At 39.2% G+C, this 23316-nt stretch overlaps 1 protein-coding gene across 5 annotated transcripts in view; it reads right to left on the bottom strand.

The window, feature by feature from the left end:
- LOC127438356 (gamma-adducin-like) overlaps nt 1–23316 on the bottom strand; it is a 140791-nt gene that overhangs the window by 50970 nt on the left and 66505 nt on the right. The gene's annotated exons all lie outside the window — the stretch shown is intronic.

Below are 23316 nucleotides of genomic sequence, written 5' to 3'. Positions count from 1 at the left end.
ACAGACCAAAATATAACTCCTCGTCCATTGACACAGAAATTCAAACAGACATTTATATGAAAATAATTCATATTTTAACCCTTATGCATCAGTAAAAAAAAGTTACTCAGAGTTCCTTAGAGGACAAAATTGTCCACATCAAAAAGCTACCATAATAATATTATATATGAATATTATTTTTCACTTTCAATTGATTTTTTTTAACTAACATCAGTCCTGAACATAACTAACAAATATTCATTCATTTTCAGAATTTTAACCCTTTAAATGCCAGTTTGTTTACATAATGCCACTGTTGTTTTTTTTACACACACACAAGTTTCTCAATACACACATATGGATGTCAGAGTGTGTTTTCTCTGACATCCATACCAACACACACACACATTTTTAGCTGCATCATTTATTCAGTTGGCCTGCAGTGCTCTATAATACAGCAAATAGAAAATAGGGAAAAAGCTTGTATTTGCTCCATAGGCTAAACATGAGAAAAATGGCGCCATCTGGTGGAAAATATAAAAAAAAATGTAAATTTTGAAACCAGGGCTCCGGAATAAATGCATAATATCATAGAATTCATGATTTTATGCTTTAATGGCACTGGGATCAAATATTGCAGTTTTAATGGGTTTCAATTAGGACATTTTTATCCTGAAGGTCCTAAATATAATTATTTTGTGTACACAGTGTATTATAGCTGTATTATAGGAAATGAGGTTGAAATTAACACAGCCAAAATAATCAAAAAAACAAAAATGAAAAAGACAGAAATGTCCCGAAGGTCGCACAAATCTTAAATTTATAATATATAAATAATTTTTTTTTTTTTAAATGTGCAACCCAAATAATGTAGGCTACTCAAAAGTAATTATCTTAATTGAAAGTCAGTCACTGTAATGTAATGCGTTACACTAAATACGCATAGATCCTCATAAACATGATGAGAGAATAAACTGCACACATACTGCTGTGTCAGTATTACTATACAGAAGGTATGAAATCTTGTTACTCCTTTGACCGGAGAGGTGTCGTCATACCCTGCGGTTGGCCAACATCCCATGTGTGTGCTTGAAAGAGAATATGTGATGGCACACATGCCACACTGTAGTCTCCCAAGAATTCATTGTCATTTAATCACAATCTCATCTTCAACATGCACTTTTTCATGAAAATAAAAACAGTCTTTATTGCTCTAGTAAACCCCTCCTGCCAACATACACATGCAGATCATAAATATAACTCATATCAGCTTATCAACATCAGGGAAGTACAGCTCATTCCTCCTGTATGACTGTCCTCTACATAGACAACAATTCTTACAGATACAGTATTACAAACTGAGCAGTTATAAAACATTTAAACTAGACTGTGAACAGATTTGTAGCTATAGTTTGTCAGTATAATATATCCAGACTGATCACCGATCTTGGATCGGTTCTCCTTGAAAATAGTTATTCCAGCTTTCTTAAAAGTGGTATTCAATAAGGCAAGCATCACTATTACCTATTTTCATACTTAATGTTAGGGATTTGAACAAACCCCTAATGCCAAGTATTAAACTTCGATGTGTAACTCGTTCTGCACAATTTGTGCAGCCACTTGAATTATACCTTAAATTGTGTTGCTTAAATTGTGAGGAGGTGCTATTACTTTTCTAAGCAATCAGATTTAAAATTTTCACCTGGCGGGTAATAAAATGGCTGAAAATAATCCCTTATACTTGCATTGAAGGAGGGACCATATCTAGGTACTAGGGATGGGAATAAAAGAACTGAACAATTCTGGTTTATATTCCTTGTGCGATTCCAGTTCTTTAGCGGTTCCATTAATGATTTTTAAGTATTTTTGAGGAAGAAATATTTGGAAATAAGAAATGCATTTCATTATTTATTTATTTTTTTATCCCTTTTTCTCCCAATTTGGAATGCCCAATTCCTACCACTTAGTAAGTCCTCATGGTGGCGTGGTTACTCACTTCAATCCAGGTGGCGGAGGACGAATCTCAGTTGCCTCCGCTTCTGAGACCGTCAATCCGTGCATCTTATCATGTGACTCGTTGTGCATGACACCGTGGAGACTCACAGCATGTGGAGGCTCATGCTACTCTCCACGATCCGCGCAAAACTTACCACACGCCCCATTGAGAGCGAGAACCACTAATCACGACCACGAGGAGGTTACCCCATGTGACTCTACCCTCCCTAGCAACCGGGCCAATTTGGTTACTTAGGAAGCCTGACTGGAGTCACTCAGCACTCCCTGGATTCAAACTCACGACTCCAGGGGTGATAGTCAGCGTCAATACTCGCTGAGATACCCAGACCCCCACAAGAAATGCATTTCTTATTGGATATACTGCCCTAAGTAGTCAGTTACTAAACAATAAGATGGTTTCGTATTTTAACAGAACAGATTCTTGCAAAACATTTTTACGCATGTTTTTATACAAAGTACAAATAACACAGTAAAAGTTCTTGGTTCATTTTGAGTCGGGTATGATGAAATGAATGTCTTACAATTTAGCAAGTTTATGCATTCGCTAAAAATAACAGGCTGATAATAGTTATTCATTCGGGAGGTCGCGCTGTATGTTTCACGCTGTAGATTCAAAAGAACTGACTTAAGACTAATTAGAGCTCCAAAACACCAGCAAAGATAAAGAGAGCCCCTAACCTAACCCTTTCCCCCAAACCGTGTGTGGAAGTGAAGCCCCCTTTTTGAAGCTGGCGCAACCCCATTTTGGAGTAACCATGTCCCCTTCTGGAGTAACTCCACCCTCTTCTGGAGATATCGCCACCATTTGGAGATCTCCGACCTGCAGCTATACCTACTTGAATTCTGCCAGCATTTTGATATGATCAGTTCTGCTTTTACAAAGATTAAAGAATAATTAACAAAGTACATTCATTCTTTCAAACCAAAGCAATCTTCAAAACCAAAGATACAGAAAGAGAGAGACAGACAGGGTCAGACAGACTATAAATAAAGGGTTTCCATGAGACTTTGCTGGACAGACCGGTGGGAGGACAATCAATCAGACTGACAGTCAGAGGACATGGAGGAGTCCCTGAGAGCCAGCAAACCCGAGTGGAAAACTTGGTCTTGTGGTTTCGTCTGAAATAGAGTCTCACTTTTATGGAGACTGTCCTGATATCTCCTTCCCTCCCTTTCCAATAATTTACTCTGCCCATTATATAACTTGAGCAATACCAACAGAACAGGTGCGAGTGAATGTGCATTTCCCTGTGCCCTTACACAAACAGGTACTATTCAACAGGCCGTGTTTGCTCTCTTTTGGCACTGGTGTGTGCAGAACAACAAATCCCAAGGTATTAACTCTTTGTTCATCTTTCATTCTGTTCGAATGGCCGGGGTGCATTACGTGATGCAAAAACGTTGGAATGCAAACACTTGACCTCCTATAGCAGACTGCTTTTATTTACGTCCAATAACAAAGACCCAGGACTCTGGAACTCTAGCAGTACCTGCTCTCATTGTTTAAAGATGATGGAAATCGTTTTCACACTTGGTTTGAACCAGAATTCCATTCCACCCCCATTCTTATGTATTTATCTGTGAACCACAGAGCATTTGCATCATTTACGTTAGTACTATTAGCAGCTGTTTACCATTGTAGAGTAGCTTGGTAACTAATCACCTTTCCATTTTTGAAAATGGCACTTGAGATGCAAAGATTGTCACCAAAACTGGATCATTTCCACAAATTGGACCAGATTACAATTGCGAACCATACAGAGTCAACATGTATCGTACCCCAGACTGATATTTTTAAGCAGTCTTGGGTGGTCACCCAGCTTTTACGCCAACCAAACCGAACTGAACTGTGACATCAAACAGCCTCTGGTCCACACCAATAGATCTATTGTAAAAACGGCTAAAGGCTAGGGTATACTTTGCTTTTTCGTGCGCCGTTAAATCTCGCACACGGTCGAGCACTCTAGCCTTTCAAAGTATCCTCATTTGACCGTGAGCCCGTACAGACACATTCGAAGCATACGCACCATGACTGCTTTATGACAATTAAGGGCTTTTCACACTTGAAATCGTTAACCCTGTGTCATTCTAAACCCTGGGTAAACAGAATCCTGGGTTATCCTGTTTCATGTTTCACACCGTTCATACTTTACCCTGGGTTATAATTAATCCAGGGTATTTATGTTCAGAGGTTTCACACTGTAAATTTGTAAACCTCAGGTTAATATTCTTATTCGCATATTTGTGGACAAATACAGCTCGTGAAGGACACGCAACTATAAAGCACATGAATATTAAATGAGGTAAGCACTGAGGCATTATATAGTTGGTTGTGTGTTGCTGAACAACTTTCTGAATCATTGTAATACCACACTGTTTCACACTGTATACCTTTGGCCCCGGATTTTAAGGTTATCCCTGCAAATGCAGTGCTAACCCTGCTCTGGAGCATGGTTTCATACGGTGCTTACCCCCTTTCAAAATGACAAGTGTGAAACACTGCTTAACCCGTGATTAAAGTAATGTTCCGGGTTCAATACAAGTTTTAAAAAACTTGTATTGAACCCGAAACATTTTTAAAAACATTAACCCAGTCAATGTCAGGCACATGTACAGATGACATGGACTGCCCGGGTGTCTATAAAAACTGGGCTTTAGCCACCCAGAAAACTGAAGTATACTTTGGCCTTTATAGTGTATTTCTGCAGCCCAGCCCAACATAAGCCATTGCAGTAGCACTCATTTATGGCTGTCTGTACTCTGACTGATCTGATGACACACATCTGCAGCAATAAAAAGTGTTTGCTTTCAGTGTGAACCCACTGTTTGCAGTGATAAAACACGGCAGTTGTGTGTGGGATTGACACACACAAATGTTGTTGTCATATTAAATCAGGCCATCATTTCACATGTTCCGTCAGAGTGCCACTTGGCTTTGTATGATCCCTCAGGGAAGGACAGAATCATTGCCGCTACAGTATAGGCTAATATTGAACCTGCTCTGACTCATGAACAATACATTCAGTGTATGCCGAACAACTTCTCCACTCACAAACACAGTTAGTGACACCAGCACTTGGAACAGAGACAAGCTCATTAAGCAGGTGAACTGAAGCATTACAGAAAATCATAAACACACACACACACAGTTGACAAATGGACTGAGGCACAGAAATGAATACTTTAGGAGAATAGTTCTGAAATAGTGACTCTAGATGATGTAGAGATTTTAGTGTATATATTTAAAGGGGTCATATCATGAGCAATACAATTTTCCTTGATATTTTGACATATAAGAGGTCTATAAAAACAATGTAAATTTCAGAACTCAAAACTTAAAGACAATACAGTAACAAAAGGAGTATGTCATGACCCCTTTAAGTTTTCTATGAATAAAGAGAAAAAGCAGACAAGCTCCAATTGTCAAGTAATTTGTTGGTTGTAAATGAAAGCAAAAGGATGAACGCAGCAACAAAATCAAGTATTTACATAATTATTCAACTCATTATTGCTGTATTTAACTCTTCAGTTTGTCAGTCAGGCACACTGTAAAGTTTAGGGCTGATGCATCAATAACAATACAGATCCAATAGGGCACCATCACTTGATAGCATTCAACAAATTCCTCAAGTGTGCAAAGCAGAACATACAGTCCAGTCAACCAGAAAACATGCACAGTGGATAAACTGACCCCTATCATGTGTTTTCATATTTTCGATTCTTAATAAACAGATAAGTGTAAATAGTTACCATGGTAATGCTCAAACAGTCAACATAAGTCTTCTGAATGCAGATCCTGTATAAAACCATATCAGCTAAACACAAGATGATATCGAAAGTGCTTGAGGGATATCGAAAAAAACTGAGGGATGGATAAAAGTGATGTCATATTTTGGTCTAAATCTGACCTGGTCAGGGTGTAAAAGGTAAAATTTCCTGCGTGATCTATCAACTTTTTCAAGAACAGCGGATACAGCTTGACAAAGATCAGCGGTGGAGAGTGACAAAGTTACATAAATACTGTAGTTTACAGTCAGATGTTACCTCTCCATGACCTTGTATTTTCTCTAGAGAGAGTTCCACAAGAGAAAAACTTTAATGTGCTTTGTGCTTTTACCTTGAACTATATGAATGTTGAACTGATTTCTGAACGTTTATATTAAATACGGAATCGGGGATTCTCTTCCATCCTAGAGGGCACATGGAAGACTTAAAAAGGACATAATGAAAAACAGGATTTTCCTTGCTCTTTTGAAATAAGAGTCTGACATTTATGTAAACATACTCTAAAGTTTAGTACACCCAAACCATCTATGACACTAAGTTGCAAAAACGGACCAATCAGAAATCATGGTACTGACCTCACAACCTGTATGTAAAAATATGACCACCAACATTTACATATCAAAGCATAATCAAGTAATCAGCAAATTGACCTACAACGATAAACGACAGTGTGAATTACGCTACAGATTGCACACAGCAAAGTGTTTATGGCCAAAGAGTGTCTTATCCTTAAACGACCCTGCCTACAATCACTACAGAATATTCTTATTTGGCTAGAGGTTAATTAAGGCTATTCATTCTATCCTGTTATTCTGGATGCAGATCAAGGCTTTTTCCGATTAAACGGTGCCAACATTCATTTCATGGTTAAAACTTGCTAGCTCGCTTGCTCATTCATGTTTAGTGATTATGTATTGACTGCCGACAAAGAAAGAGACACTCTCATCTTTTGATCAAAATGAAAGTGGCATACATTTTTTAACATGTCAGTTTTTGCACAATTCAACTAATCCCAGCTTTACTAAGGAAATCAAGGTGTGAGGCCCCAAGATACTGCAACGGATCATTAATACCCTCTAATGAATTCTAACCACTAACCAAACAAACATCAATAATTACCATATAACTGATCCACTGAAAACATCCGTCCCCAAGAGCTATCCAAGAACCATTCATCCATGTTTAATAGACCTTACTTTGTGATGAAGTTGATAAACTCATAAAGAGGATGTTTGTGTGCAGCGATGTATCACATGGCACTGCTGTGACTCTATCAGTCATGACCACACAAGTTCAAGCCCTAGAGCCGTCACAGAGACGCAGATTACATCCTGATGGTGGATATCACATGGTGCTGTCAAACCTGTTCTTAGTAGTAAATCCTGGCATTAGAGAACAATTTACAAATGCATAACTCCAAGTCTCACCTAACCTTTCAACCGATCTGATATCGCCATAACTTGATCTGGTTAGCTCAAGCTCAAACAGTTGCTTGGCGAACTTGGAAACGAAGAGAATGTCAAATAGGCAATCTTTAGCACTTAACATAATAAGCATCTCACTGTCCCAATGGAGCCATTTCAACATTCCTGGCATGGGAATGAGTAAATAAAAAAAGAATGAATATTAGAGAGACAAAGGGGAAGGGAACAAGAGGCCCATTCACATCTGCAGATGCCATTGTTGCAATCTAACAAATTTAATTTCACAGTCACATCATGTCCATTGTGGGGCCGATTGTGTGTGTGTGTGTGTGTGTGTGTGTGTGTGTGTGTGTGTGTGTGTGAGAGATTTGTTCATTTAAAGGAATAGTTCACTCAAAAATCCTGTCACTGAGTCAGTGAGTTGAACTTGAGAACCAGACCAGTCCGATTTTTGAAGGAATCATTCTTCTGACCCTCAGCACACTGAAGGCCAAGATTATTTTTTTAGAAATTTCGGTCCGTTTCTCACACAAAGCAATCGTATGGCGTAAGACTTGAAACAGAGCACATTAGTCATATAGACTACTTTTAAGGTGCTTTTTTTGTAGCTCAACAGACATGGTCACTAAGAACTGTCATTGTATGGAAGAGTTTTCAACATACTCCACATACTGAAGCATATTGTGTGGAATGACATGAGGCTGAGTGAATAATAGGGGGTTATGTTTCATTGGTTTTCAAATAGATTTAACCCTTTAAGCTCTGAAGGTGTTTTTAAAGATTTCCTGTTTCAGTGGCATGCCACAAATTAATACCTTATAACTATACAAAATAAATAAATAAATAAATATTTGTACAGGAGCTTCACAGCAGGAGGACACAGGAGAGCGGTTTCTTCACAAGTAAGGCTTTAATTAATATACTCCAGTGCTTTACAGCTTCACAATGACTCCACAGCTTCTCAATAATAATTCATCAGCTTCACAATAAGGTCTTTTATCCCTGACTCTCTCTGCTTCTTGTCGGTGGTGTGGTCCTTTTATACTGCTCTCCCCATGCTCACTGGAATTAGAGACAGGTGTTAGACATAATCTAGCTCAGGTGTAAGCGCCCTTACCGCTTTCTCTCTCTCCGGACGGACGCTCGACCACGCCCCCACTGCCACAATAATAAAAGATGGTAAATTGTTTGGTATCATTTTAAGTAAACTTTTTTTAATGCTATAGATTTTGATAAATTATGAGACTCTCAGCCTAAGAAAATGCTAAAAAAAAAAAAAAAAAAAAAAAAAATTGAGCCAAAAATTACCTTTTTATCTTATTTTAAACAAATATTTTTATCAAAAAATATTTTACATTATTATTATACATTGTCAACAAATACTAGAAACGAACACTGAGAAAATCAAGAATAAATAAAAATAAAATAAATAGCCAAATAAACATCAGTAGTACTGCTTAGTATCAGTCAAATGCTGACTCTATTAATACTGCCAGTCAATTATTGGCAGGTTGTAAAACAAGAAGCATTTACACCTGACGAGAAAAACAGCGGCAGCGGTGTTACACCGTATTCTGCTATAACAAGTTCAGGGGAAACATTCGGCAGTGGAAAACCAGACTTTTAAATATTACATTTTATAAATGCAATGACTGGAATTGTTCAATTGAAGGGGGTAACAAACTGTGAATCCTAAACAAAACAGTTTGGTGAATACATGTTTACACATTAGCTTCCACTCAGCTGACAAGCAATGAAAGTAGCTGCGTGGTTAGCTAGTTAGCTATAAGCTCGTTGTCACGGAGAGTAAAAGATGGACTTTATTTACTTTCCAGCATTGCATCTCACCAACTAGGTAACAATATAGCGTGAAATCAACACTCAACAGACACAATCCACCACCGCACTGTTGTCCGCTGAGCTGCAAAAAGATGCTCTGATGTTTAACTTTCAATCTGCTACATTACTGACTGCACTGACAAACTATAGCTGGCTAACAGCAAACAGATGTGATAAACAGGAGTGACATGGTTGTCAGGGACAAGGTTAACATTATTTTAGTTATTTAGAAAAGGGAAAATGATGGGGTCATTGTTCATTACATTTCCAGAATGTTTTTCAAACTAGTTAGCAACTTACCGAGAAGACACCGCTTAACACCGCACTGCTTAACTCAGTTCAGCTCTGTAAACAGTGGAGTCGGAGCGCGCTCTGCTGGACAAACTACATAATGACACCAATTCTAAATCAACCCGAGCATTGTTTTCTGCATTATATGTTCTGAAAAAAAAAGTTTTCATATCTGCGCATATCAGTAAACATATACGCCGATACAATATATCTGTGAAAAGCTAATATCGGCTGATAATATCGTCCAACTGCTAAATCGATCGGGCACTACTAATTACACATGAAAATACAGCAATTGACAGCAAAAGATATTCTTTCTCTCCAAAGCACAAAGGCATGAGTAACAAGATATCATTCAGTTCCACTCTGTGCCATTTGAGTCATCGAGTCGGTGTCACATACTTGGCGCCATCTCCTGGTGGCCATATGTAATTACAGTGAACGATTCTCTCTGCCCAAAATTTTATGACTTCCACCTCTAGTTGCAGTGATCTGAATCTTAAAACAATTGGTTTAGCATTTCATGACACTGGACAATGTATTACATTATTTCCGATCATCTGATCCAGGAAAGCCAACATGTTTTTAGCCAGATAACATATTATGAGCTGTGTGCACAATGTGCTTCATGTGGATTACATAATGTTCTATGCATTCGATTACATGGTGTGTGTGGGCTTGTTTTAACAGGAATCCCCTCTAAGTAATGTTATGTGATATTTTATGTTCTGTTTATTTTTCGTGAAGTCAAAGACATGTACTTAGCTACAGTATTACTCGCTATATTTTTTGTCTGAGTAAAATAAGGCTGGTTGTATTTTACTCTTTGAGAGCAGAATTTATAATTGATGTATGGAGAAAACTAATGAATCATTACACCCCTTGTAAATGACAATTTTCATTTATTTATTTTTATTTTTCAGAATTGCATTTTGAGATTCTGCTCAGAATGCAACTGCCTCGGCATGGACTTGTGATGTTTTTTTTTTTTTTTTGTGACTTGGTCAGTGAGCAAACCAAAGCTAAACAATCAGAGCTTGCATGAATGAAGGAAGGGACATTTCCTGGAAGGGTATTGCGCAGTCGGGGGGAAAAAAGCGATGTGGGTGTGCGTGTGTATGTGTGTGAGAATGATGTATTACCCCATGAGCCAGAACACTTTCTCACACGTTTTGTGTGACCACTCCCCCCACACACACAATTAAAAACATCTGCTGTCCACTCAGTGCACTATCAGAGGTTTCCAGGGAGACAAACACAAATAGTGGAGATGTATGTTGTGGCCCCACCTCATACCCTAAGAGAGCAATCAACCTGGGTAAGTCCCCTCCTCTCCCCTTTCCTTCAAACTTCACATATGGTTCTTTTTACAGTCTTCAAGGGAGTCATTCGTATAGAAATTATCTCGCACACGATAACGTAAACCATGTGCATGAAAGCTGGTAGAAATAATGGTGCAAAAGTACGATTGCATGAAATGATTCTTAGATATTTCGTCTTTATTCTCCATGTGAGAGCTCACACCGAGCTCTTCGGCAAATTAAGACGTTATCAGCCACCTGCTACGAGTAACAACTCAGAGGATAAGAGGTTTTCATAGGCATCCCAAAGGTGCAAACAAATACATTCTAGGTCATGACCTTGACCTTTCACCCTTTCAACCACTAGATAAAAGAGTAATTTGTAGGACTTAGGGTTGTTGAGAGGAGTTAAGAGCTTTTCTTTCCACTGGGTCTCTTTGAGTTTTTAAAGCACACTGAATGAAGGTATCACGCAGAACTTCTCCTACGCGGTCAGCTTGTACTGCTCAGGAATTCCCCCAACTGAAGGACAAAAAACTGCTGTTTTATTCAGGGGGTCTTTATCTAGAGGAAAAAGAGCCTTCCAAAAGGCTTGTAAAACACATTGATGTAGTTGTTTTTTCAGGAACTGTTTGAACATTGAAGTCACAAACAAGTTTTCGATGCAGATCACTTGTTGCAAAGCTTTGCTTATGGCCTACAGTCAAAAAGCTTGTTTCTCCTGGGCTGTGTTGACAATTAGGCTGTGTTCTCACTACTTTTACACATACTTTAAAAGTTTGATTTCAGTCAGACTAAATCATTTGCAAACACTTTTGTCCAACTGATATCGGATCGAAGTTGGACTAACAAACCTAGATAATGTGATTGTAGCTCGCCTTCGTCCTTCGTCCAGCATTTTAACACGTTAATTGGACCGCAATTGGCATATTGACTTTAGTCAATCTGTTGTTCAAAGGTACTGACCTCTGGGCATTTTGCATCAGGGCTATTTGTATCCGTCCTTACTTGCTTTTGCATTATTTCTACATAGAAAAGTGCCTGTTCTCATGGTTACACACACCATAATACATTCAAAAGACTCATCAACACCATTGTCATTGCTCTGCTTCAAAAGCCAAATTAAAAAATAGGTTTTAAGACAAGATTTAAAAGTCACTACAGTTGGTGAGGATCTAATAGTTTAAGGAAGATGGTTCTAAAGTTTGGGAGCAATGACAGAGAAGGCACGATCACCTTTAGATTTAATTCGTGAACGGGGAAAAACAGACAGGAGCATTTCGCTGGAAATCTGATGGTGACAGATAAGATCCACAATGTATTGTTGATCTGAACCAGGCAAGGCCTTGAAAACAAATAACACTTTAAACTCAATTGTGTATTGAGGTGGTAACCAGTGAAGAGACGCCAGCATTGGTGTAATATGTTCCCTCTTTTTAGTACCTGTCAGAAGCCTTGCAGCTGCATTCTGTAATAGTTGCAAGCGGGACAGATGGTACTGTGAAAGTTTCATGTATAGGGAATTACAGTAGTCAAGGCGAGAGGATATAAAAGCATGAATCACCGTTTCCAGATCTTTAACATATAAAATAGATTTCAGTTTAGAAAAGAAGCTACCTTTTACAACACTATTTATTTGTTTATCACATTTTAAGGCTGGATCAAAGGTTACACCAAGGCTTTTAACATGGTCAAACACATTCATTGAAATAGAAGTTAATCTGTTCTTGATCTCATTGGTGAAATGAGAACCAAAAACAATACACTCCATCTTATCATTATTAAGCTGGAGAAAGTTTCTCACCAACCACAACTTGACATGTTCCAGGCACTGAAGGAGGGAATTAAAAGAGTGAATATCTCCTGGTTTTAAGTGGAATGTACAACTGTATGTCATCAGCATAAAGATGGTAATAAATATTATGCTTGCAGAAAATAGAACCTAATGGACATATATAGTGAAATAAAATAGGCACAAGGATAGAGCCCTGAGGAACGCCACAACTGAGGGTTGCTGATGAAGAACACAAACGTCCAATATTAATGCAAAAGGTCCTTTCTGTTAAATAAGACCTGAACCAGTTTAAGGCGGTACCTCGGATTCCAACCTCACCCTCCAAATGCCTTAAAGTTTCATGATTGGCCATGTCGAAAGCAGCACTTAAGTCAAGCAGAAGAAGAACCACTGCATGCCCAGAATCAACAGCCAGCATTATGTCATTAGTGACTTTAAGTAGAGCAGACTCTGTGCTGTGGTACGTTCTAAAACCTGTCTGAAACTTATCCAAAACATCTTTATCTAATGAAAAAGGATCAAGCTGAGACAAAACAACCTTTTCATGGACTTTCAATAAAAATGGAAGTTTTGATATAGGTCAGATTTACTTTAAAACACTGGGATCCAAATTGTTTTTTTATTTTTTATTTTTTTTATAAAAGGCTGAACCACTGCATGCTTGAAGCAAGTAGGAACAATGCCGTTAGTTAGACAGCTATTTATAATATACTGAATGCTGGGGGGCCTACCGTGTCTATCAGGTCTATCAACAGCCGTAAGGGAATGGATCTTGGGTCTATTCAGGAATAGATCCAAGATGGCGCCAGAATATTTGTCGGCAAGCCATCGGGTCCCAATTGTTGAATGCATGTGTACATGTATGTTCACAGCTCTCGTACCTTTGTGCGTTCTGGCTGTTACACCGTCATATGGCAGTTTACTTTCCTACGATCACCAAACTCTCATTAACATACAGACTTCTATGCTCGCCGGGTGCCGCCAGGACCCTGGTGGTCAGAAATTTGTGCTTCCTGGATTCCTTTTTGTCTATACCAGTGGGACTCTGTCGATTGTAATGTTGCTCCCGCCAAAGAAAGAAGCGTCACAGAAAACGAGGCAAGAGAGGAAGTGAATTACTAAGGGCAAAGAGAGATTCGACTTTCCAAAATGCCTCCTCTAACTATGCAAACGCTTTGTTTTCGGACGTCTGCGTCCTGCCAGAAAACGCGCAACTTGTCACCATTGAGATGAGATGCTCATGGCTCCTCCCTGTTGTTCCAGATCAGCTGATGGAAACTCTTCAGTGTGCACAGAGGAGATCGCGTATACGGAACAGAGGACCTAATCTTAAAAAACTTAAGACTGTTGGAACACTGTGTTGGATTCGCCTCAATCTGTAAACCTTTCAACAGTAAGATAGCGCTAATGAACGCGAGATCTCTGGTGAATAAGACTTTTATACTTGATTTTTTTTTCTCATAATTTGGACATTTTTATTTGTGACAGACTTGGCTGGATGCTGTGGACTTAAGTCCTCTTGCAGAACTCTCTCCAAATGACTGCACGTTTTTTAATTCCCCTAGATCCTCTGTATGGGGCGGGGGTTTAGCAACTGTTTTTAAGAACCATTTTGAATGTCGTCAACTCTCAACTGTAAAATATACCAGCTTTGAGTTACAACTGTTTAAGGTGGAGCTTGCATCTCCTGTACTTTGTGCACATATTTATAGACCCCCTAAATATAACAAAGATTTTATTCTGGAGTTTTCTGTTTTTTTTATTTTTATTTTTTTATCTTTTTTTGTTCCTACTGTTGATCATTTTCTTATTTTTGGAGAATTTACTATTCATGTGTGTTGTCCATTCAAACCTCTGATTAGAGAATTCTTTGAATTTACTGACTGAACTTCATCCAGTCTATCTCTGGGCCTAATCATAGGTTCGGTCATACTCCGGATCTAGTTCTGTCTTTAGGTTTTCCTATTACTAATGTTGTCACTGATGTCATCCATTTATCAGATCATACTCCTATCCTTTTAATGCTATGCTTCCTCTGTCAATTCCCATAACTAAATCTATGGGTCATTTTACTCGGGTAGTTAATGAGTCTACAGCAGTGAGCTTTTCTGGGGCTTTTCTTGCTTCTCCATTCCCCCTTATCATAGAATCCCCTTCCCTTGGCCTAGGTACAGAAGAACTTACCACTTTGTTTGATCTTACATGCACAGACATTTTGGACGTGGTTGCTCCATCCAAGCTTAGACAACCAAAAACTCACCCTCAGCCCTGGTTGAATAGTGAAATCTGAGCCCTTAGGCATGAATGTCGTAAGACATGGATATGAAAAAAGATAAACTCCAAATTTCTTTTGAGGTTTTTAGAGATTCCCTGAAGAAATTCAGCGTGTATTGAAGGCAGCAAGAGCGAGATATTTTTCAGATAGGCCTACATTTTTGTTTAAAACAATAAACAAGTGCTAAAACCTTTAGTTCAAAAATCCTTTGAATTTAAAATCCTGTGACGATTTTTATTTTTATTTTTCTTGAACAAAATAAAAAATCCCAAGTCCCCTATTTCTTTTATCCACAGTCCTGTAGCATCAACTTCAAGATCCAACTATTTTAGTAATTTTGTACATGTTTTTCTTTCACAGCTAGTAAATACAATCACACATATGAAACTTACAACTAATGTAAAGAACGGCACTTCCCAAATCACATCCATGATTAGTTTTAACCAATGATCAACGTTCCGAGTTGCCAAGTTCTCCAAGGTCAAGAATTCAGGGGTGCATGTGAACAGGTGAAATATCACCAACGAACGCCTTAGCTAAACGAAAATGTCCTTTTCATCATAATTTTTAGGCGAACTTAAAGAAGCCTTTTTACGACAAAGTATAAATTAGCCTTAAAGATCTTCAACAAGATGAAAGTGGAAACTGTGGTAGAATATTGGCTTTGATATTAATGTTTTAATTATCAATGAGCTTTTAACTAGCACTGAATGCTTCAAGGCTGTTCCAATCTGGCCAGTTTGGAATAGAGGCAGTTCAGCTGACAGAAATCCACTGAGGTGCTTATTTCTCCATTTCTCTGACAGAACTATGGATGTCCCACTGTGTAACAATGCTAAACACCCATCAGCAGGGGCTCGGAAAATTCCAGAATCCCTGCAAAGTGAGCAGAAGGTCAGTTTCCCCGAGCTGGACCAAATGCGCAGGCAAAGACAGAGACCCGTACATGTCCGCTCACCCAGCAGCAGAAGCCATAAATTCCCCTGCCAACTCCATTTATGAGGCACCGCCCCCTGCTGAAATGCCATTCAGCCAGTACCACTGTTCAAGTTCAGCTCTTTCCGTTCAGACAGATTATTTTGTGGGACTCGCTTTTTCATTTAAAAGAAAAAATAGGACCTGTCACTGGACTCACTTGTCTGGTTGAAGACAACAGTAAAACTAAGAGCAGGGACAAGAACATTTTTTTCTGCTTGTGCAGTTGGGCATTGATGTCTCAGTGCTGATGACTCTCAGTGGTTTGGGCAAAGTGGATCATGAGAGCTAAAGAGACCGAAAGCAAGGAGCCGAACTTCCTGACAGACAAAAAGGATCCTGCAGAGAGGTGGGAAGCCAGCCAGAGGCTACACTGTCCACTGGGATGACACACACAGAGACAGAACCATGAATAAGACATGAGTCAGAACTAACAGTAAATTCTGAGCTCTTGTGCTAGACATAAAATGTCTTCTAGTCCATAATTGTAGAAAATTGAGGAAAACCACCACAATCAAGTTCAACAACATTCAAGGTTTCTGGATTGGACTTTCTGAATCTGCAAGGACCCTATTAAGTCAAAAATGGAGTGAAACATCTGAGTATACAGACTGAAACCATTGATGGTACTTGTAACCATCATAAACAACTTTGAGTCATCCAATTCCCCACAAGTATGGAAAATTTGGTTCCATTGTCAAGGCCTTTCCTGAAGACTACCAAAACCCATCTTTCACACACAGCTGTCACAGTCAGGGCCGTTGAGGTGGTCCGAGGGGCATGTTAGTGTATTTTCACCTGAGCCACATGAGTAGTTGTGTGCTGATATAAGACTAAAGGTCATTCCTCCCAGCTGTTTCCTTTCACACCCCATGGAGTGGAGTAATGAATAAGTGCAGACCTTTAAGGATGATGGTGCTTCCGCTTCTAAAGAACTCTGCACTGCTGCTAATACTACTGTAAACATGCAGTGCAACACAGGAAAGCCATTTGTAGCAACACATTGCCTGTTTTAATGTCATATGAAATGGAGGAGGAATGAGATTTAGATTTGCATCGCAGTGCCAGAGCTTACAGATTCCCCTGAAATCTTACACCCTTGATGGCATTAAACTATTCCTGAAAGGTTCTTAAAAAGTTTCCTCTCCACAAAGTTGAGATTCAACGCACCACAAATTAAAAGGTGCTGGGTGTGGAACCCACATGCCTCAGAGGCCAAAAAGACTGAAATATTATTCTCTTCTGGGGGAACATTTCTTGAATGTCGAACATTGAGCCAAATTATAAAGCTCGCTTCAACAGGCCATTCTGGGCTGGGTCTGATGGCACGCTGCCCTGATGCAAGGCAAGACGATGCATCACAAAATCAGCTTTACAAGTGAGCATCACTGTGAATGAAGGACTGTCTCATGAGATGAGAGAGATAGAAAGAAGTGAAATAAAAAGAGGGAAGGACAATGGAAGAGAGGGGGCTTTAGTTGATGCAATTCGATGGCGATTTGTAAGGCGAGGTCAATCGCCTTGGAATAGTTTCATTTAGAACAATGAAATGCAAAGAGCAAATTCGAGAGGTTGAGAGAGAGCTCATTTTTACTGTTGCAAATGCTGCAATGCATTTCTCAGCTGTGCTAATTGATCATCCAGTTCAGAATGGACACATTCCACACTCAACTTATACTCTAAAGCTACAGAGAGAGAGACATCTCATGGCCACTGGTTCTCTTTCATAAAAACACACATTTACCTAGCTATCTAGATTAGGACATCCCATATTTCTTCTACATATTCTACTACTTCTATTGCTTTTAATTAAAGATAATTACAACAGAACTCTTACAGAAAACATTTTCATTTTTTTTTTTAATTAAAGAAAAATATTATTTGGGGGAATCCCAGAAACTAGAATTTGTGGTAAAATGTTTAATTGTCTTGACAATATTGTCACAATGCAAACTGTTTAGTCCTCCTAAAAAAAAAGACTGATGTCACTATGAATTCGGCAACAGTAGGTCAAAAGTTCTTCAGCTGAAATCTGCCTGTGCTTACTGATATTCGAACCACTGCCCCCAGTGGAGCTGAAAGTGTTGTTGAAAGAATGGGCATGCGTGAGTTCCAGTTTCCTGGTGAAATGTCCACAGAGTGGCGCCAAAAAAAGAGAGTTGTAAACAGAGTTGTTTTTTAGTTGAAATTAATGTAATACACTCTACAGGAATGCATATTTTATAAGCCTTTGGCCTATAAGGTCCCTAAAGTATAGCTAAGTAAATCTAGGTATCAAGATTTCATTCGGTCCAAATCTCCTTCAAGTTCCCTTTATTTCATTTCATTTTCTCTCTTTCTCTTGCACAATGTCTAAGTCTATAAACAGGCAGCTGACCCACCATGAGCCAAATGAAACTAGGCTAACTGCTTTTGCCGCAAAGAAGCACTGAGATCATGCAAAGAGACAGAACGTGGTAGAGTGAGACTGAGAATAGAAAGACAGATTGGAGGAGTGTGGGAGGGAATGAGATACAGGTTTTTTACAGGTGAGGCAGCATGTGTCTGAATTTACCAGTCACTGTTAAACCAAACACTTCCATACTGTCTCGTTTCTATGCAGTGAGCAGTGGGGAAAATACCGCTTTAATACACCCTCTGTGATCTCAGTTTCTCTTTTATTTCTCTGTTTAAGGCATCATCTCTGTCCTGGGCTGTGTATGGTGTGTGAGCTCAGAACTGGTGGATGACTCTCATATTTCCATGTTTTTTTTCCAGCCCTGAAATGGATTTACAACCGACAAAAAGATATTGAGCACAACTGTGTGGTCATTATGGTGGAGAGAGGTTTGGTGACGGTCAGTGAAAAGATCTTCTAAGCAGGGATTGCACACTGTTATTTTCATCCAAAACAAACACCAATAGACCTTACTCAAGAGTAGGTTGAGTAAGTAGGTTGCTCATAAGAGCAAGCCAAGGCATAGTCAAGACACAACCACCAAAGACCTCCACCTAAGGGGCTGTTCACTGGCAAAAAGGCGATCGGCTCTTCTAATTTAAGGTTGTGTCTAAGTGACGCCATGCAAGGAGTGGACGTGTGATCGACAAGCTCTGCGCACTTTGCTAGTTTTAATAATATTTGTGTCATAAACCGGTGAGATTCGATACACCCTGATTCTTAACTGTTCGAAGAAGACAATATGTCCAAGAATTAAAAATCCTCAGGCTCTGGAGATATTAAAAGGCACTTACGTGCTTAAGCTGATTCCCCTCAGTGGCAGGCCGAAAGCCCAGGACTCAATTCGGACGGTGATCTGCAATGCTGATGAAGGTTGTTGCAGACTTGGAGGATCTTGCTGTAATACGTCAATCGATCACTTCCATGGAGATGGAATTCTCTGAGTTTGTTACAAGATTGTCAGATGTCGAGAGACGGATCGATTATCTGGAGTCATCGGAGAGGGAATTAGCTGCTAATTCGCTAGCGACCAAGGGAGATTCGGAACATGTTTTGGAAAAATTGGAAGACCTGGAGAATCGTAGCTGGCGAAACAAGGTCCGAATTGTTGGAATTCCTGAGCATGAAGAAGGCCAAGATATGGTGAAATTCCTAGACGAACTCTTCCCGAGTCTGCTTGACATAACAGGCCATAAGCTGGAAATCGAGCGAGCTCACAGAGACCTGGTTTGGAGATCCGCTGATGGAGACAGGCCCCGATCAATTCTGGCCAAATTCCTGAGATCAACCGATAAAGATCTCATGTTATGCGAGATGAGGAGTAAAGGAAGGCTTTCTTGGAAGAACCACAGCATTTCCTTGTTCCCAGACTTTGCGAATTCGACAAGAGAGAAACGTGATCGATTCAAAGAATGCAAGAAACTCTTACATCAACGGAAGGTCGCTCTTGCTCTGATGTTTCCGGCCAAATTGAGAAAAGATACTAAGGATGGCCGCAAAATATTTACATGCCCACAGCAAGCATTGTCTTTCATAAAGACATTGGAGTGAGTAAGCCATTTGGTGATTTTCATGTTGCTGCCTAGTGGACCTGTCTCACTGAACATACACTTGACTGTCCGATGAAACTGAGCTCCTTTTTCATTCATTTTTGTGCTGGTTCCGCCAAGCGGCTGGAGTTTGTTTTGTGTAGTATCATTTCTTCAGGACAGCTTGTGTATGAATCTGCTTGTTTTGGGTGCTTATGCCTCCTGTTGGTTGGAGTTGGTTTTGTGCAATATTTCTTGCAGGACATTGGAGTGAGTTTGACTGCCCGAAGAACTGAACGGCCTGTTTCTTTTTTTTAGTGGCTGGAGCATGTTTTGTGGAGGCACACACCTTCGAGACAAATAAGTGGATGAATCTACACATTTTTTGTGTTTATTTCACTTATGGGCTGGAGTTTGTTTTATAGATTATCTTCTGTTGTGTAACTCTGTATTACTGTCGTGGGGGCTTTCGTAGGCGTACATGGACTGTTTGAGTTTAGAGGGAAGGCTGCCGGTTGACACTGTCGTGCGCAGGGTTTATACGCATGTTTTTCTTTTTTCTGTTTTTTCTGTTCTGGGGAAAGTTCGGGGGTTGATTGTTGCACCAATGTGGAATGTGGTCTTTATAATTTTATTTTTGACACACAAAATCATTTCTCTAATATGTCAAAATGTCAAATGTTAATATGAGTGTACTATCTATCTCCACATGGAATGTGAATGGGTTGGGGCACCCCATAAAAAGAAGGAAGGTTATTTCTTTTCTTAAATGTAAGAAATACGATATAGTGTTTCTTCAAGAAACACATCTTTCCCCGCAGAAATTTGGGAAGATATGGGGTGGTTTCTTTAGTGCTGGCTCAAGTAAGAGCAGGGGAGTCATTACTCTGATAAGTAAACATCTACAATTCAAATGAATCTCAAATAGATTACAGATAAATTAGGAAGAGTCATTATTGTTTTAGCAGAAATTCAGGGGCAAAGGTTGATCCTGGCTAATATTTACGCACCTAATGCTGATGATCAGGGCTTTTTTATAGATCTTGAAGGGATGTTGCAAGCCGCTGGCACCCCTCATTATATAATATTGGGAGGAGACTTTAATCTATTGATGGATTCAGTCCTTGATCATAGTGAAGCAAAAGTGTGTAAGCCCCCTAGAGCAACACTGATGCTTCTCAGGATGTGTCTTACAGATATTTGGAGACTTATAAATCCATCTGGTAGGGACTATACATTTTTATCATCAGTCCAAAAGATTTATTCTAGAATAGATTTATATATATATATATATATATATATATATATATATATATATATATATATATATATACACAGTATATATAAGGTTGTGTCTAGAAGGGAACCGTTGAGCTGAGGAAAGTCTAATTAGAGTCGCATGCAACATTTGTACACTGTTAATTTGAAGTTGCAAAAAAACCCTACACCTACTGTACCTTTACTCTTACCCCAAAATCTAAACCTAACCATTGCAACTGCAAATGAGATTCTTGCGAGACCTTTCCAGTCTGACAGTTCCCTTCTAGACATGACTGTAATTTAAAGGAGTGACTTCCTTTCCTATAGTCACCACACTAAAAATTATTTATTTCTCCAAATTAATTTGTCCATGAGAGTAAACAGTCTCCTCCTCCTTAAACTGCTTCTACAGCTGTCTAACACCTAAATATTAGATAACTTTGCAAAGAATCAAACCCAGACAGACAAAGAAAGAACCTTTAGAGTAAGATGGTAAAATCACTCTACATCTCTCTTTAGCTCTTCCTGCTCCTCACGGTCCCTCTCGCTACAGAATTTATATATTAGACTGGGAGATAGTCTTGTAGTCTTCTGCTTGCTTTGCTACTCTGCCTACTGTATCTCCTCCCCTTTCCATCCCATTTCTCACTGCTGCCATCCCTCTATCCATCCATCCGTTCTAATACCTCTCTTCTTCCACTTCACTGACTCCCAGCACTCATTTGTCCTCTCTCTTTGTTCTGCAGAGTGGAGAGGGTGGAGGAGTTTAAAACCCCTCAGAGAGCCCCCCTTTCTCTCTATCCACTGAAGGACAGTGCGATACTCTCCCTGCCCCACCCAGATATGGAAAAATAAACAAATTTCCACATGTAGCTGTGGAATGTTATAGCTTCCATAACTCTATTCTCCACCAGCCAAAATGCCAGTAAGTCCATAATACAGATCCTATGTCTTGACCTTTTCCATTTTAACATACACCACAACTCTAGAATCAGTGACTATTAGGAATTATCTTTGAGGTTCCAGAACCAAATTGAAGTAGACTTCCAGAGTAGACTTTCCGTTTTCAGGTCCTATTTAAGATCTCAAATTAAAGGTCAAATGTGACATTTTTTTGCCACTGGAGGTACCAAATGGAAATCACAATCTGTTTGAGCGGTCTGGCTGGAACTTACATAACATTGGTTCAAACAACGGCTAAAGTTAGGGATGGGAGTACCTGTTCGTCCCCCCAATAGGAAATGGGGGAAGAGTTTAAAAAAAAATTGTTTTTGCAGTTCTGCTTGCTGGTGGCTAGTGGTGCAGTATTTACAAACTTCTGCTTTAAATTAAAGTAGACTTGTGTAGTGATCAACAGATATGTTTTTTTGATGGCCAATGCCGATATCTAAAGAGCAGGATGGCCGATAGGACAATATAATGCAGTTAAATATATCTGATATTACACATAGTAAATGACATGTACATAAAATTGCTAAAATTAAATAAACTTGTATTTAGCATAATATACACTCAATTTCAAAACTTGAACTTTGTTAAAATAAAAATAAAAAAAAAATCTGTAAAAAAAAAAAAAAAAAAAAAAACAATTCTCACCACAATTGTACAGAGTGGTTATCTGAGTTACCATAGACCTTGTCAGATTGAACCAGTCTGGCCATTCTCTGTTGACCTCTCTCATCAGCAAGACATTTCAGTCCACAGAACTGCCGCTCACTGGATGTTCAGAGTAAATTCTAGAAACTGTTGTGCTGTATCTGGCACCAACAATCATGCCACAGTCCAAATCACTGAAATCAAATTTTTTCCCCATTCTGATGGTTGATATGAACATTAAAAGAAGCTCCTGACCCGTATCTGCATGATGTTATGCACTGCACTGCTGCCACACGATTGACTGATTAGATAATCACATGGATGATTGTTGGTATCAGACGGGCTGGTTTGAGTATTTCTGGGATTTTCACACACAACAGTCTCTAGAATTTACTCAGAATGGTGCCAAAAACAACAAACATCCAGTGAGGGGCAGTTCTGTGATGAATATATACCCTGCACATGCTGTTCACTATATTTACTGTATGTGTGCAGATCTGTATTTAAATTTTATTTCGATTAGTCATTCAGACCTAAATATGACATTAATTGCAGCTATTTAGCCTACATATAGCATTTGACTTCAAAATTGCTCACTCGTGCAAATCCAGCAACAGTACCTGACCATAACACAGAATTGTGTCATGAACTGACCTTATCTGAGAACTTGTGAGTCAGAGGGACACAGTTTTGATCCAGGCTGATATAATGCATGTTTCAGAGGAAGTTCTATGAACGCTCCACAGGAATATGCACTTCACAGGAAGAAATCGCTGGATCTGCGCAAGTTTAGGTTCGTGAATTAAATCTTTG

The sequence above is a fragment of the Myxocyprinus asiaticus genome, chromosome 49 (assembly GCF_019703515.2).
Source record: "Myxocyprinus asiaticus isolate MX2 ecotype Aquarium Trade chromosome 49, UBuf_Myxa_2, whole genome shotgun sequence".
In the NCBI taxonomy this organism is placed as follows: Eukaryota; Metazoa; Chordata; class Actinopteri; order Cypriniformes; family Catostomidae; genus Myxocyprinus; species Myxocyprinus asiaticus.
The sequence above is the reverse complement of the archived record's forward strand: the minus strand, read 5'-3'. Positions and strand labels throughout refer to the sequence as shown.